The following is a 5,719-nucleotide window of genomic DNA, read 5'->3' on the forward strand; positions in this document are numbered from 1 at the left end:
TCTGCTACTCAGCCCTGACCCTGTTCTCCTGGTTTTCACCCTCCTGTCAAGTTTAAATGGCTCTCTTTCTGGAAGCTCTGCTCCACACCATCCTGCACAGCTTTCTGTGTGTGTGTGGTACTGTCCTTTTCATTTGAAGCCACTTTCTGATTTACGTGCACTGAGCACACAAACTCTTCTTCAAAACTCTTTTCCCAACCGTCCATTCAGTCAGGTGTCGTAGCTGGCAAAAATACATCCTGCTCCATATTTGCTCTTTGTTGCATTGGATGAATTTATAGCTATAGTGTTTTGGCGACTGTAAACTTTCTGGGGCATGGTCTCTAACGAGTGCTGTCGTCTGTTCAGCAAGTCCTGCCCGTTGCACGATGGCATGAATATTTATGATGCTAGACGATAATCCTTGCCTCTGACCCAGCACTCTTCATCAGCAGATCTAGCATTGCTTCACCGAGGAAGCAGTCAAATCATTATCCTAATTTCCAGATGGGGAAACTGAGGAGCTGCAAGGTGAAATAACTTGCCTGACATCGGCAGGGAGGAGCTAGGAAGGGAGTGCAGCCATCTCTGGCCCCGGCTACAGGGTCCAGCCACTAAACCCCGCAGCCTCCTCAATGACAGCTAATAAAATTTGTGTTTATGCAATGCGTTTTTCTCTTCCCCATTAAGAGTGAACAATTTAAGTGTTTTCTTCACAGGCATTAATAGCCTCCCTGAGAAATATGTTTCAACATGCATTTTCAGCAGTACTTCTGCGTGTGTTGTGCCCCAGCTAGCAGCTGTGACCTGCTAGCAGGAGGCAGACTGGGGCGAGGGGGAGAAGTGGCACCTACGCCCCTGCGCTCTGCTTCTCTTCCTCCTCCTCCTCCTCTGCCGCTCCTCCGGTGGCAGCCGGGGAGGCTGGGGACCGACCACGGAGATGTTCTGCGTGGAGCTCCTTGGGGAGCTGTACCAGCTGCTGTGTTGGCAGCCTTGGAGTTGCCTCTGGGTCTGACTTGCCGTCTTGTCTCCTTGAATATAATTGCTCGCTGCTGATTTTTTTTTTTCTTTCCCTTTGATTCTGTGGCATTCATATCCTACTCAGATTCCTCGTCAATCTTGCAATCTGGGGAGTCTGAGGAAACGGAGAACTGATCATCTGCAGATTTCTTCTGTATATTATGAAAGTGTCCCTATGCCATGTGTGATTCCAATCTTTTTTTTGTTTAATCAGACAGAACATCAGAGAGTCAGACTGTACCAGCTAGGCCTGCGTGCCGAGCAGGGAAGGAAGGAGCCGCTTCTGTGGAGATAGTCCCTGCTCCCGGCTCCATAGAGGTGACAGCACATCTGTCGCTTCCCCCTTTCTGACCCTGCACTTTGCCTCCCCACACTGCTCAGCCTTGCAAATTTTCTATGGCAGAGCATGTTATCTCTCTTGCAGAGCCCGCTGGGGCAGGACTGCTCGAACAGCAATGGCTACGGGGAGTCCTCGAGGAGCGGCAGAATGCGTCTGCCTGGAAATCTGCACGTGCCGTGGATGAACCCATTTCTTGGTCTTTGGAGGTCTTGGAAACCAAATCACTTCATGGAACTGGCCAGAATTTTAATGATACCCACCCAGGTGCCTTAGCACCGTGGTCGGAAAAAAGCATGTGTAGAAGGTTGGGTGGGTTTATTTGGGTGCAAGGGTGTGTGTGCTCTTTAGGCATTACATTGAATGTTCATCACAAGCTTTTTGGCACTCTGTAGGGCCTCCGTCATGAAGATCAGACTAGATAGTCCTCACACTAGGTAAGGGTCTTAAAATTTGGCATTTATTCCCTAGCTGGCAAGCGTTTTAGGAAAGAAAGGAGGTCTGAAATAGAGGTTGTCTTCTGAGCTGTAGTTCTGCTACCTCCATCGCTGGATCCACCTGATTTATTTACTTTCTTAATGTTACAATTTCTTGCTTTCACCTGCCTACTCTCAGTACGCTACAACCATTTCAGAATCAAAATATAAAAGCGTAAAACCAGCTATAAAACTGCCAGAACTCCTTCCATCCCTCCCTTCCCATTTGTGCAGGGCAAACATCTTCTGAAGGACACTTTTACCTCCAGATGTCAGGACATTTGGGGATCAGGCTCAGCACTGGTTTGTCCTCTGTGGGGTGTAAGCAGAAACAGTACCTGGGCAGGAAAGTATTTGAATTTTAATGATAGGATAGTGCTAAAAAACGCTGTAAAAACACTTCCCTGCTTTTTGCTGGGGAAGTTTCAATTTGTCTCATTGTCTGCCTCTGGCTTTTTGCCCGGCATTCTCAGATCTGCTGGTGAAGGGAGACAGCAGAGCACGTTTGTCCTATTCCTCTTCCCCAGCGCGAGATGCCAGACTGGAGCAGATACGGCACCGTTCCTGGTCTAACCACACGCCACAGGAGGGCTACAGTCTACTCAGCCCTCTCCTACATCTGCCCTGGTATATTCAGTAGCCCAGGATAGGGCTGGGTTACACCTCGTTCGCTGGCAGCCGTCAGAAGCACAGCCGAGTGTTGTGAGCATCTCTGCAAATCCATTTGAATGCTCCCGAAGCAGTAACGTTAGTCTCCCTTTCTCTAGGATAGGCACGTGCAGTTCCAGGTGTGCAGGATCTCTGCCCGAATCCCAGCACAGGATCGCCCTGGGTGGACTTCAAAGGTGTCCTGGGAGCTTCTTGCAGGAGAAGGGATTTGCTTCGAGCATCCCTGGTGAGAATTTGACTTCCCGTCTTGACGCGCACCGTCCCCGCTCCTTTTCTCCATAGGAGTGGCTGCATTTGTGTGGCACTGGATGCATGGTATATAAAGCATTTAGGACGAAAAGTCTATAGAAGTGTGATACTAATAATATTTTACAGCTTTAATTACCATGATTGTAGTGCCTAGAGGCGTATGCAAAAACATTTTGAGTGGGAGGAGAGAAGGCAGCACTGTGAACATTTTTGTGGTTTTGCTGGGCAATGTGCAGTTGAGTTTTCTCATGGGAACCACGGCACGCCAGGGAAAAAAGCTGCCTCTACCTCCTCCTCTGCTCCGTCGGGATACTGGATCACACCCCGAAGTCGAGGAGACAACCACAGTCGCTCCCGTTTCAGGCAACGGCTGGGCTGACTGTGCCTCCCTCTGCTTTCAGAGGGGCTCCAGGTGCAGGTGCTGCCCGTTTCCGCAGGCAACGGGTATTTTCCCTCCGGGAACATCCCTTCCAGACGATCAGCGGCAGTTTCGCCTGCGGGATGATTTCAGGATTGGGCAATTGCCGATTTGTGGCGTGGATTTGCCAGCAGCCCCAAGAGCAGCGTGCCCCTTTCTCTGTCAGGGTATGCAACGCAGAGGGAGCCCTCGCTCCCGCCCATGCCATGCGTACGGAGGCAGGGGACGGACAGAGGGGACGGACCGAGGGGCCTTGTGCGGCTGGGCGAGCCCCCCAGTGCCTGCCTGCCCCCCCCCCCAGCACCCGCCTGGCCCCCCCCAGCAGCCGCCTCACCGCCTTCCAGCACCCTTCCCCGCGGGAGGCTGCGCGGGACCGCCGATAGGCCTAACGCGAAGTCACTAGCTCGATGGTCACGACTAGTTGAAAAATAGGAAAATACCCCAGGCAGGGAGGCGAGTTCTTGGAGTTCAGGTGTTACAAAATAAAAACCGAGATGGAATAGATGCTTGCGTTTCCCTAGCTACAGAATGCAGTCCTGTGTCTTTAGAAAACTTTTTAAAAACTTTGTTCCTAGATCATGTATTAATTTTCAGACATACTGATGTAGTTTCTGGGACAGGGATTTGCCATAGGTTCATTATCGAGATGCTACAAAGGCAGTAGCCTTCTATTTGGAAAACTGAAATTTAATTTTATCTGGCCTTGGTTACCAAAGAGACAGTCCGTGACACAGCTTCCTGGTGGGCCGGTCCCTGCTCAGACGAACACTCTCTGACAGCCAAGGTATGGACTGGAAGGCAACGAAAACTGAAAGGAAACCCTGTGTGATAGGTATTCCCGGCTGTGGGAAGAGTTGGATGTTGCCTACAAGATGAGCACTTCCCCCCCCCCACTTCATCCTTTTTCTACTGTTACCTGCACCAAACATGATTTACATTATTAAAAACTCATACTTTAATCAACTCTCCATCAGTTAAATAAATACACGTTATCATTTCTCCTCACTTGAGTTGCCACTTGGTATTTTGTACAGATTCTTGTGTATTTTGTACAGATTCTTGTATATTTTGCTCAGACGTAAAAACCGAAAATAACAGATTTCAGTGAAACCCCAGTACCTTAAACAAGGGACCAAGTTTTGCCCCCAGCCTTGCTAAGACTCCCGCAGGGACCAAGAACGCCATCTCCCATCATTGCATTACGTGTTGTACGTCAAGTTTGTATAAAGAAAAATCTACTGCTGGGCAATCGAACGGCTAATGGAGATTAGCTTGTAAAGCCGTAGATGGAGATCCTCGACATCGCCACCTGAGCTGTCGCCATGAGTTGGTATCACTGCTACACCCCAGGAGAACGAGAGGCGGGCAAAAAGGAAAATCGACTTTGCTCCTGCTCGGTATTTTGAGTTCTGCCACTTGCCGTGCTACCCAAATGCATCTCGCAGGCCGCGGGGTACCCTCACTTTGGGTACTGCCGAGGGGTAAGGATGTCCGTCCTTCCTTCCTTCCTTCCTTCTGGAGGGGGGGCACTTCCCCAGCAGCAGGTGGGGGGCTGCAGGAACAGGGCTGGGCAGCTCTCCGGCTACCAGCCAGTTCAAGACCGTTGGGCAGCAACACCAAACTATGGCCGCGGAGCCTCCTCACGCTTGACGCGCGACTTGGACCCAGCCCCAGGGCTGGTGCGTTTGGGGCGTGCGGGGCAGGGAGGAGGAGGAGGAGAAGGAAAGTGGCGTTTGCCCCGGAGAGGTGATGTCTGGTGTCCCGCAACCTGGGCGATGGGTGACTCGGGCTGGCAGGTCTTCTCCTGGCCGGTCCCCCAGCCCGCGCGGTAGCTGGCTGGAAGGTGTCACCCCGCGGCGGAGCCCGGCCCGGGGGCAGCGGCCCTGGGCGCTGGGCCCTGCCAGCCAGACCCTGCTGCTTCTGCCGGCGGCCTCAGCCGGCCTTCCGCCGGGCGCTCGTTTCGCCGAGGGTGCGTTCCGGTTTAACTCAGCGCGGGGTTCACCGCACAGCTCGCTTTCCGGTTCTGCCACCCCCCCGGCCCCGGCCGTGTGCCCGCACCCGCAGGGGCTCGGCCGCGCCGGTCCGGTCCGGTCCGGTCCGTCCCGTCCCGTCCCGCAGGGGTATGACGGACCGGCAGGAGCCCCGGCCCGGGGCGCACCTCCTTACGCCCCCCGCAGCGGCACCACCTCCCGCCCGTGCGAGCGGAAAGTTTGGAACCGCGTCTTCCAGCGGGGCCGCCCGCTTCGTCCCGGCTGGGGGGGGGGGGGGCGCCCGGATCCCGGACGCCGGAGCCCGGTCCGGCTCGGCTCGGCCCGGCTCGGCTCGGCCGCGGCGGGGCGCGCTGCCGGGCGGCCGGTGCCGGTCCCGCCCCCGCGCGGCGGCGGCGGCGGCCCCCGCCAGGCGCTGCGTCACGCGGCGGCCGCGCGTGGGCGGGCGGCGGAGCGCGCGCGGGATCTCCCCATGTGACCGCGCGGGAGGGGGCGGCGTGTGTGCGGGGCGGGGGCCGGCGGCGGGGCCGGGGCCCGGGGGGGGGTGGGGCGGGGGCGCCGCAGGCCGCTCCCTCCCGCCGCC

General features: G+C 55.1%; 1 long non-coding RNA gene across 1 annotated transcript; it reads left to right on the plus strand.

Moving 5' to 3' along the window:
• Positions 1-721: 721 nt before the first annotated feature.
• Positions 722-3,429, plus strand: LOC128144246 (uncharacterized). The gene is made up of 3 exons (XR_008236013.1): positions 722-1,317; positions 1,424-1,603; positions 2,580-3,429. It is a non-coding gene; the product is annotated as an uncharacterized LOC128144246 (long non-coding RNA).
• Positions 3,430-5,719: the final 2,290 nt, after the last annotated feature.

Source organism: Harpia harpyja, chromosome 7, assembly GCF_026419915.1.
Source record: "Harpia harpyja isolate bHarHar1 chromosome 7, bHarHar1 primary haplotype, whole genome shotgun sequence".
In the NCBI taxonomy this organism is placed as follows: Eukaryota; Metazoa; Chordata; class Aves; order Accipitriformes; family Accipitridae; genus Harpia; species Harpia harpyja.